This window comes from Lonchura striata, chromosome 5 (assembly GCF_046129695.1).
Source record: "Lonchura striata isolate bLonStr1 chromosome 5, bLonStr1.mat, whole genome shotgun sequence".
In the NCBI taxonomy this organism is placed as follows: Eukaryota; Metazoa; Chordata; class Aves; order Passeriformes; family Estrildidae; genus Lonchura; species Lonchura striata.
In genome coordinates, this window is record NC_134607.1 from 39,982,029 (window position 1) to 39,992,570 (window position 10,542).

Here is a 10,542-nt window from a genome sequence, read left to right on the forward strand (position 1 = left end):
GATCAGATAGGAAGGAAAAAAGGATAACTCAGGAATTTCAAGAGTTAAACTGTCCTTAAAACTAGTTCTCCCACAGAGATGAAAGGAGCAGCTTCACGTGGCCTCAGCAGTGCAGCTGCACAGTCAGGTTTCCCTCCACCAGGGATTTTATAATTTACAGCTTTTCAGGCTCGGTGCAACTTTAAATGAATGTAAGTAGTATCTACATGATGTCTTCTGCGGTGGTGTGTCTTTAATTTGATATTTGTTCAATATCTGTTCCCCCCCCCATCCCTAATCTCCTCCTCCCCCCAGTTGTCAGTATTCCCTAGCTCTTCCCTAATCCCCTCATCTCCAAATCGTCAATCCTCCTTTACCCTGCCCCTTTCCCTGGAATCTTCCCTGTCATTCCTCCTAGCCCCCTCCTCTGCTTCCAGAGCATTCCCTGTCTGTTTAGTGAGACTCGAAACCCTATTGATTACTTTGTGTTATTCCACTTCCCTGCTTCCCCTGATAGGTTTGTGATGTGTTAATTCTGCCCTAAACTCCTCCCCTGCTATCCCTCATTGGTTGCTGTTCCTATACCCCTCCTCCTGAAATCTTGTATAAAACATCTGCCCCCGCTCCCGGAGAGTCTTGGGGTTCACTGAATGAAACTATCCTGTTCATCTCCCAAGTCCCGTGTCACCTCTGTCTGTCCCCACACCACCGTCTGGGACAGCAGAGCTTGGCAGGGGGAGCGGCCGCCCGTTCTCTTCCCTCTCGCCTGGCACGCTTCCGCTCGGGTATCGCGGCGAGGGGAGCGCATGCCGCGCTACAACAGTCTACAACTCTATTTCTTCCACAAGACACAGCTCTACTAGATATTCTGCTTCTACCCAAATTTTTTCTCAAACATTTTGTATGCAGGAACCGCAGGGACCAAAGAGTAACGTGGAGAGAAACTGCCAGAAGTGCACAAGATTTAAAGCACTCAAAGACTTTCTTAAATCAGCAGCCAAATGTGAGGGGATACAGCTGCTGTCCTGAAGATGCAGGGCTCTGTCTCTGTATTTCGTAGGCTTTAAAACCAGGATCCTATGCCAGCAACTAACCTGACCTATTGGTTAATAGACCCTGTAACCAAGGTATCACAGTCCTATCTGGGGGAAACAAAACAAAATAAAAAAATGTACCAGTAAAAGTGATTAAAATGTGTACGTTTACAAACAGGTTTTATTATATTATCAACATGCAGCCACTTTTTATGCTGTCTGCTGACAGCATTTAATGCATTTTTCCTCCTGTGCTTATTTTTAGTTGCCATAGGAACTTTCTTATTTCCTGTCAGCTGATGTCCTTATTTAGTACTATTAATTGTATAAAAGGGTGTTGATTCTGGTACTCCAGATGCTGAAAAAAACCCCACACTTTACAAAGACAAAACACACATTTCAGTTTACTCAGACCTTTATTTACTTATTTCTATCAATATTTAATTCAAAAAGCTGGGTACTGTTACAGCAGTTGTTACCACATCAGTAGAATCTGGAGTAGATCCTCTCCAGTCTTCTTGTTTGATCTAAGTTTCCCTCCCACTACCATAAATATACTTATGTGAAATAGTATCTTTTGTCTGTATAGCTTGTAGGTTCATTTTTTCTCACTTCCCACATACCTAATTATCTTTTTTTTCCAACAAAAAAATCCTCAAAACTGCTGTTAAAATGCATAGGAGTGAAAAGAAAAATTTCCAACATATGAAGAAACATAATCTGGAAAAAATATTGGGACCTGAAGGAGGGTTTTCTTTGGCAAATACCAGTTTTTCTTTTCTTACATATAATAAGATACTTTGCAAAAGATTAGTTTTCTATTAAATTTATTGTGTGGCCAGAGAGCAATAAAGAATGACTGCATTTGGTTGAGAACTACAGATTAAACTGGCACTTTCTTTATCCACATCAACTAGGACATTCCCACAGTTCTTCCCATGAACTGGTCACATATTTGGAGAAAAAAACCTGTTCAACATATATATTTACATTTGAGTTACAATTCCATTGCAAGCTTATTCTTCTCTGGAAAAACTTAGGAAAATAGCAGAAATGTACACAAAGTCTTTAAAAACATATTCATTTTTCCTGTTCACATCACTGCTCCTCGTAAGATGGAGGAAAAGAAGTAGTTTGGAATAAAGAAACTGACAAATCAGCAAGCATTTAAAACTTTGGAAAACAATTCCTGTGGTGTGACTTAAATTATGCAAACTCTGTCTAAAGTTTTATTCAAGCATCCTAAAGACAACTTGAATCTCCTCACTAACTTCAGGGGCTCCTGGATTAGTCCCATTGAATGGGTAACTGGGGTATTAATGAGCTTGCTGTGGCACTAGGAGGATAATAATTCTGCTTGGGAATGTTCCCAAAGCATATAGTGTATGCTTTTGCTGAGACAAGCACTGTCAAGTGTTTTACTTGCTATAACTCAATGGACATCTGAAGCAGAAGATTTCCATCCTCATCCTGGAAGCCTCAGCATAAAGGGTCCCAGAAGTCCTTCCCAGCCTCCTCAGCCCCACCACCAGCAAAACTGTCACCAATTGACTCTGGGACAAGTTTTCCTGCAAATAATAATGCTGATTTTATTAAGGCCTTGCTACATTAAGGAAAAACATTTACTCAACAGAAAAACCTTTTATTATTTAGCAAAAGAAGAATGTACCAAGCAGCTGTCTTTTCTTCTAAACAGGAAGAACTGAAGGTTTTAGGAATTGGAAATTTATTCTTCTAACCAGTTTTTTCTTTTAAAAATGGTTTTAAAAAGCACCTTCTTTTGTAAAAGAAAGTGTACATGTAGATCAAAGTCAGTTTTATTTATTAGTGAGAATCAGAGAAAATAATTATGTTGATTACTTCACTGTAAGACTGTTTGGGAGATTTAAAGACCTGGAATATTAATTTATATATCCACATATTGAAATTTAAAACTGACCTTGGAAAAAAATTCTTAACTAGACTTTGCCCATAATGCCTTTTCCCAAAACGAATCTCCTAGTTGAACCAGGAGTCAAATAGTTATCATTATATAAGAATGCTAAATTAAATAAGTATTAATGGTAAATAACTAAAGTTACCATTATATAATAATGATAAATTAAATAAATGGTAAATTAAACAAAATAATTTGTTGCCCCTAACAACTATCAATTTTCTATTTATTTTCATGAATAAGCTACCAGCCTGAGATATTTCAAAATATGAGAGAGTGTGGACTAATCTGTAAGGGCAGCCATGCCAAGTTAAAGACAATCCCAGTTTGTTGTTACTAATATGCAGTAGCATTTATAACATTACATTAAATTTGAAGGAAACTGCAAAGGTATCAGGCTTACTTGCAAAACCATGGCTCAAGATCTGGGAAGAAGCAGCTTAGATGGGGAAAATCCACCTGGAACTGAAGTGGATGTTGAGTTTCCTTCTCCTTTCCATAGATCCAACTGTGACAGCCAGCACAGCGAGAAGTGCTGGGAAGCTGTGAAACACAGGGGTGCCTGATCCGGGCAGTGCTCCATGGGGAAGCCGGGGTGGGCCCTGCGGGGCTGGGGGTGTGGGGCATCAGGAGGTTCCAGGGTCAGCTGAGAGAGGACTGTGACATTGAATCAGTCATGTTGGGAGTGCCCACACAAGCCACATCCCGCTGCGAAGGAAGGAAGAAAGGAAGGGAGGGAGGGAGGCAGGCAGAAAGGAAAGCAGGAAGGAAGGAAGGACAGACAAAGCCAGGTTGACTGTGTGACAACAGCAGGAGAAAGGTGAACATGAGAACAAGCCCAAAGCACCCCATGAAGTCAAAAGGCCACAAAGATGAAAACCACTTCTAGAAACAAAACTGGAGTATTGCTGTTCCTCTATGCCTCACTGCAGAGAGGACGGGAAAGGATTGTATTCTCACCACCTTGCTGTGGGGTTGGCACTGAGCATGAGAGCATGTTTTCTTTCTCCACTGAGCAAATGCTGGCCCAGCAGTGACTCTGTAAGATTTACCAAAGGATGAAGCAAGTTATGAGAACCATGCCACTAAGACTGAGACAGCAATAACATTACAGGGACATCTGAGGATGCTGTTGTACTTATCAAAGTATGAGAAGCAACATCACCCTCTCTAAGTTATACAAATGAAAGAAGGTTATTTAGTGTCCATCTGGTTCTGCTCAAGAGATAGTAAGTTATTATTCCTCAAATATCTGCTGAAAGCTTTTTGAGCTGGCCAACAATAGGATTTTTCCTAGCCTACAGATGTCACCTTCCATGTTATCTGAGATCAAAATGACGCATTCCCACTTTTTATACCTCTTTCTTTAAGACAGTGTGATTGCTTGTTTACAGAACATGGATACTAGTACAGCTCAGGGAACAAAAAATTAACATGCACAATCCAGCAGAGGGAGCACAGTAACGCAAAAAAACCTCAGCTGTACGGTGAGGAAATTTTCTATTAAAACGCACAATAAATGGCAGTCTGAGTTTACTGTTTTAGCACATGGTATGGAAAAGACAGAATTTAAATAAAAATAGAGAGATGTGAGAGAGGAATATCAAACAAATACAAGTAGTAAAATAATTTATTTACTGATATTTTCATTTGTAGTAAGGCAAATGTAACTTAACTGCTAAAAATTTGAGGCTTAAAAGAGAGATCAAGGATGATCTTGGAAAGACTAATAACATTTATTTTAAAATACTGATTTTAATTTAATAGAACAGGCTGCTTCAGCTGAAAGACTCAAGTATTGCTTTCAGTTTGATGGTGCACTTCCTCTTGTTCCTAATGAAGTCATATATCTCAGAAATAACTGATGCACCCATTCATTTGGAGTATGTGTAATTTTTAGAGTTCAAGATGACAGGAATCTTACTAGATATGTTCTGTCTTCTGTGCCTGTTACACTTTCTAGTCTAATTATGCTCAAATATTTGTGAATTAAAAGAGGAAACAAGAGCTAATACCTATTTTAATAAGAAATGATCATCAACCAGAGAAAGAAGCCATCACATTTTGATGTGCCTTACATGAACTACAGTAATTAAAGAAACAATGTAATATCTTAAAACTGTTGCCATCTTAAATGCAAACATCTCTCAGGGTGCATTTCATTAATATATTTATACCACAGAATTTTTTAATTAGTGCATCTAAATTCTAAGCTGTGCCACTGACTGTTATTTGACCTTTGGCAATTCATAGTCTTTCTAAGAGAGTTTCTGTTATCTTTGTAATGAAAATCATATTGATTTCACAGCTGGGTACAGTGTAACAGCAGCTTTGCCTGCTGGTAGAAAGTGGTTGAAATAAAAACATAATTTTAAAAGGAAAGAGAGAAGAAAGAACTGGATGTTCTGATCAGAAATGCTAACTATAGATAACTCGAGACAGAATATTTTCAGTTTAACTCTTATTTGTTTTCCAAAGAAAAAGCCAAGCATGATGAAGACTGATTAGCTATATTTCCTGTTAAGCAAACTTAACTTCTCTGCACAAACTAGTAAAAAGATTAACAACTGAAACAAAACATCAATACTGCTAAATATTGAAGATGACCCCATCCAGCAGATTTTTCATTTTGTTGTATAATGTCCTAAGGAAATTAGGTTTATGCAGGCATATTATCCATTCACTCAACTATTACCCCAATTTCCCTGGTAATTTTTCAACCTCTTGAACAATTTGAACCAAATCTAGAAACAGTGGAAGTCATAGAGATGTTAAAGACTTAAGACCACCAGATCCAACTGAGATTGTATGAAGTTTAATGGATATTTGATACATTTGCTAGTCGCACATGTCCCTGCTCACTAAAAATAACTCCAGAAGGAGACTGGAAGTAGGGCGTTGTAAGGGGTTTCTCACCTCCATTTGGTGAACTCTTGGTTCTGGCACAGGTCAGGGTTAGCTGTTGCAGTAACGAAGAGGGACATGGGCAGGACCCAGAGGTTATTCTGTACCACCTCACATGATTTCCCAGGGGAAAGGGGCCCCTTCTGGGTCGTGTGGTGTGGTGGAGGGAGTGGTTGGGTGTTGTTGGGGTTCTGCATGGTGAGCATGTTTGATATTGTTACTGCTATGGGGGTGTTTTTTTTAATTTCACGCTGTTTCCAGTAAATTGTTCTTATCTCAATCTGTGATGTTTACCTTTTCTGCTTCCAACTCTCCTCTGCATCCAGCCACAGGGGAGGGAGAGGGGAACAGAGGAATGAGTGAGCAGCACCACATGGTTTAGAGTGTTTCAGTGAGAACACTAAACCGGGAAATGCCATTCGTAGACCACAACACTAATAATGGTTTAAAGACACAGCATCTTTACACTGACAAGACAAATCGGTCCACAGAAAGCAAAGGTGTCATTTTGGGAAGAAGTCTGAAGAATTATTTCTTAAACATACTGAAACTGTTTTGCTTATATACTTCTGTATTCCACTGCTCTTCTAAAATATCTTATTTAATCAGTCCAACATAAATTCATTTATTTTTACATAATTCTATTTTAGCAATGCGTTAAGGTCACAGTAAACTTTTCTAATTATTTTAAAAACATGATGACTTCACTAAGGATATTAAAATTGTAGTTCAAACTGCCTAACTTCAAAAACGTCTCATTAAAAGTTCCTTACTGTTTCTAACCAAAGCGTTCTCATGATCCTCTATAGTCACATAAATCCAACACAATAACTTTTAGAAGGTTTTACTGTCTTTTTTCCATCTAACAAATACAAATACCTTTTGCTAGGCCAAGACAATTCCTCACTATCCCACAGTAGCCAACAAAGTGCCTAGTACAGACAGACTCCTTAAAAGCCCAGCTCATTTTCAGCTACATGGTGACCACTAGTAAAACGTGGTGTGTAGTACAAATAGGTGTGGATGGTGACCAAGCAGAAACAAGAAAAAATGAATTAACCTCAGCTACACATGGACGTACACGTACACACACACACAAACACACACACGCATCCCCAAACAAGCAGATAAGCTTATGTGCAAGAAGATACTTGATGTCAAATCAAGAAAGACAAGGATAACAGAAAGACAAGGAACTACTAGAGAGGGTCCAGCAGAGGGCTATAAAGGTGACAAGGGAAATGGAGCATTATTCAAGAGTGATACTGTCCTCTTAAGAGGATAGGCTGAGAGAGTTGGGCCTGGTTAGCTTGAAGAAGAGACAGCTGAGAGGGTATTTATTAAGGTTCATGCAAATATGCATCACCATAGAATCAGTCTGAAATATTATGTAGGGTGCCACAGTATATTAAGGCACTATTTTTAAAACATGAGTTTCTGTTACTATATAGTAAACTCTAGCTGAATCTCAGGGCTGGAAATGAGACCACATGTGTGCTGCAAAAGTCTTCCTACATAGCTACAACACTGAAGGCAAACATGTGGGGTAAGTAAATCATGAGCCCTACATTACACACCATGCTAGCACAATACTCTCCAAGAGCAGGGGGTGTGAGCTATTTATGACCAACTCATGCCACTCTGAGAGGTGCTGTCCTTCCTGCCAAGACGTACTGTCTTACTCCAACAGCGAGTACCATGCCTGCATCAGAAGCCTCTGCTTACACAACTGGTCTGGTGCCAAGGTATCTGTGGTTCTGGGGACCACAGCACCCCCACTCTGATCCTTACATCCCAGCTCTGCACTTCCCAGAATGCTTGGGCTCTGCTCTTCCCAAGGCTTTGTGTCAGCTCCATCATCAGGTATTGCAGTGGGTTCCTCCTCTACCATGCCATTAACAGTATTTTTTGTCTCACAGAAGAGCTATGACATGTCCCAGCAGCATAGAGGGATTTAATAATAAAACCAGCAAATGAGACTGCCTTTCTAAATTCTAGTGGGTATAGTAACAATCATTTAAAAATCTCTGCTACTTAGGAATGTCTGTTTAGCTGCTGTCATAAGTATTTATTCAACTTTTAAAATTTCTGATTACTTGATAGGATATACTATGGCTACTACATTCCAGAGAAACAAATATTTTTTGTAGTAAATGTTCTTACCACAAAGCTCTTGGGTACATCTTTTTTTTTTTTTACCTGAATGCAGGAATTCACACGAATCTGCTTTGTAAAAAAACGGGGAAAAAAGCAGAGCCAAAACCAAAACTGAAAAAGTACCACTCAGGAAGATACTCAGAAGAAGAGAAAGAATTTTTTACCCACAGACCACTATGGACCATTAAGGATGTGCCAAACTGATACTTATCTAGGTTAATAGTGATAATGAACCATCTGTTGCTATGAAACTGCTTAAACTCTATTCTGTCTATTGAATGTAAGGAAATGTACCTGTAAAATCACTCTGAACATGTGCCTGAGCTTCATTAGAGAATATGAATGGCCAGAATAGAAGATTTTTGCTTCTTGCAATTATCTATTTCCTTTCAAGCTTTTCAGTTTAAGAACAAATGACTGTTTGTTTATCAAACTTATTTTCATTTTATTGTGTTTTTCATATGAACACATTCTAAAGAGCTACAGCCATGGAAGATTTAGGTACATCAACAAGTTGCTGGACAGTGCAATTTTCAGTGGGCTGGGCCACTGTTTATCTTTTTTTATGGATAAAAATGAGTTTTTGCCTTGCTAACACTCAATGTTGTAGTATGTTCTACTTTGCTGTGAGTCACAGTCTGAAAAATACCAGTCTATTGGTCTTACTTTAAGCAATGGACTCCAAAAAGTAGAAGCCACACAATTTTGAGAAGGCAGAGCATCTTGCCAATACCTTCTATGGACAGAGTGGTCTGTTACTAAGGCCAGATTCCTTCCAATAACTGACCCATTTTATTTAAAGCTAACTTCAGATACCTCTACCTTATGCTGAAATCTCCAGGGCATGTATGTATGCAGGAGCATAGGTATCCAAGTTCTAGCATTTACACTCTAGTGAAGCCTCCAAAATTTTGTCTCATTTCCCCATTCACTGAGTAAGTGCCTATATCTTTACAGTATATTAATTTCTACTGTTGCATCTTGCCTAAATTCACATATTAATGGACCCAAACATAGTTATTTCAATGATAAATAAAAGTATCAATGGTACAATGGTAAAATAAAAATATCAATGGTGTATATATCTGCTCTCCTTATCTCCAATGAGAAAGATGAAGGGAGGAACAAGGTTTGACATAAGCCTGGATGAGGTGAAGAGTCCAGCCAGCCACATTCAGCTCCATGAATCTGGAATCTGTAGGGACAATGGTCTCCCTGGGTATACACCTGAAAAACTCAAGGAAGGACAGCCAGTGAGCCAGGACTCAAGACCCAGATGAGAATGGTTCCAGGGGCACCAAGAGCAGTTTGATGCTCAGCCCTGACAGTTGATTGTGTCATTCTTCAGAATCAAGATCTGCTGAGGTCTAAGCAGCTGAAGGAGAAAGAAACAGAACAGTCAAGTCAAATTTCTATGACATTCTGCAGTAGAAGTGCTATGTCCCAGGCAATGTAAAGAAACTGCATTCAAGTTATAATCTGAAAAATAAAGAATGCCCAGAATAAAACAAATAAATAAATTCTAAACTTTGTGTCAGAAGTATGTGTTTGAGAATTGTGATTTACAAGTGGACAGTCAGCTGCCCTGGCCTAACCATTTTATTCTGGAAGACTCAACTTTAAATACAAGTAATACAGTAATAAGGACTTTGAAAGTTATCTCGAAGTATCTGCACTTTATCCTTTTAGATTTTGAATGGATTTCACATGATACATATAATTTTTGAGAACTTTAGTGCTACTTCTAATATTTCCAGTTAAATGAAATCCTTAAAATAGAAGGAATGATAAAATAAACATCTAAAATTATATTTAGCATTCTGCATGCTATTAGGGCATTCAATTGATTTCTGAAGTTTCCACGAGTGATCTACAGTGATATCATTTAGTACAACAGTAACAGATGCCGAAAAAGTAATTTTAAACAAATGAATTTTATCACATTATCTGCTTTTTCTCTATTACGGGCCACCTTTCCAACTACTTTTGTGCAATTATCTAAATGAAGGTATATCAAAAAGTACTTTGTTCCAAGATGTATTTCCATTTTTTACTACAAGATCACTGGAGTAACAGCTTTGTTTACTCTCCTTTCTACAGGAGGATTTTATCACTGCTTGAAGACATGAAAAAGATAGTGTAAGAAGTGTACATCAATCCTATCTTTTAAAATCCAGTTTTACTACAAGAATAAAATATACAGAACAACTAGAAGGGACCTCCAGATGACACCTAATACATCCTCCTTCCTGCAGGAAGCAGTTTTTCAAGTACTCTGATCTTACAGATCTCCAATTGAGATGGAAACTCCAAAGGCTTGCCAAGCAATCTATTCCCTATCCTCACCATTAAAGTTTTCTGTAATTTTAAAAATAAATCTTCCCTGCTGTAATTTAGCCTATTACTTCTTGTTCTATCAAACAGGCAAAGGAAATAGATTGTTCTTTTCCTCCTTGGAGGAACCTCTTGTATTATAGTGTCTTCATTCTATCTTTTCTGTCAGACTAAATGAACATAATTTTTTTTTTCCTT

At 38.4% G+C, this 10,542-nt stretch overlaps 1 long non-coding RNA gene across 1 annotated transcript; it reads right to left on the reverse strand.

The window, feature by feature from the left end:
• Positions 1 to 1,410: 1,410 nt before the first annotated feature.
• On the reverse strand, positions 1,411 to 3,385 carry LOC144246269 (uncharacterized). The gene is made up of 2 exons (XR_013339943.1): positions 3,353 to 3,385; positions 1,411 to 2,581 (listed from the first exon to the last, which is right to left on the reverse strand). It is a non-coding gene; the product is annotated as an uncharacterized LOC144246269 (long non-coding RNA).
• Between the last annotated feature and the right edge of the window lie 7,157 nt (positions 3,386 to 10,542).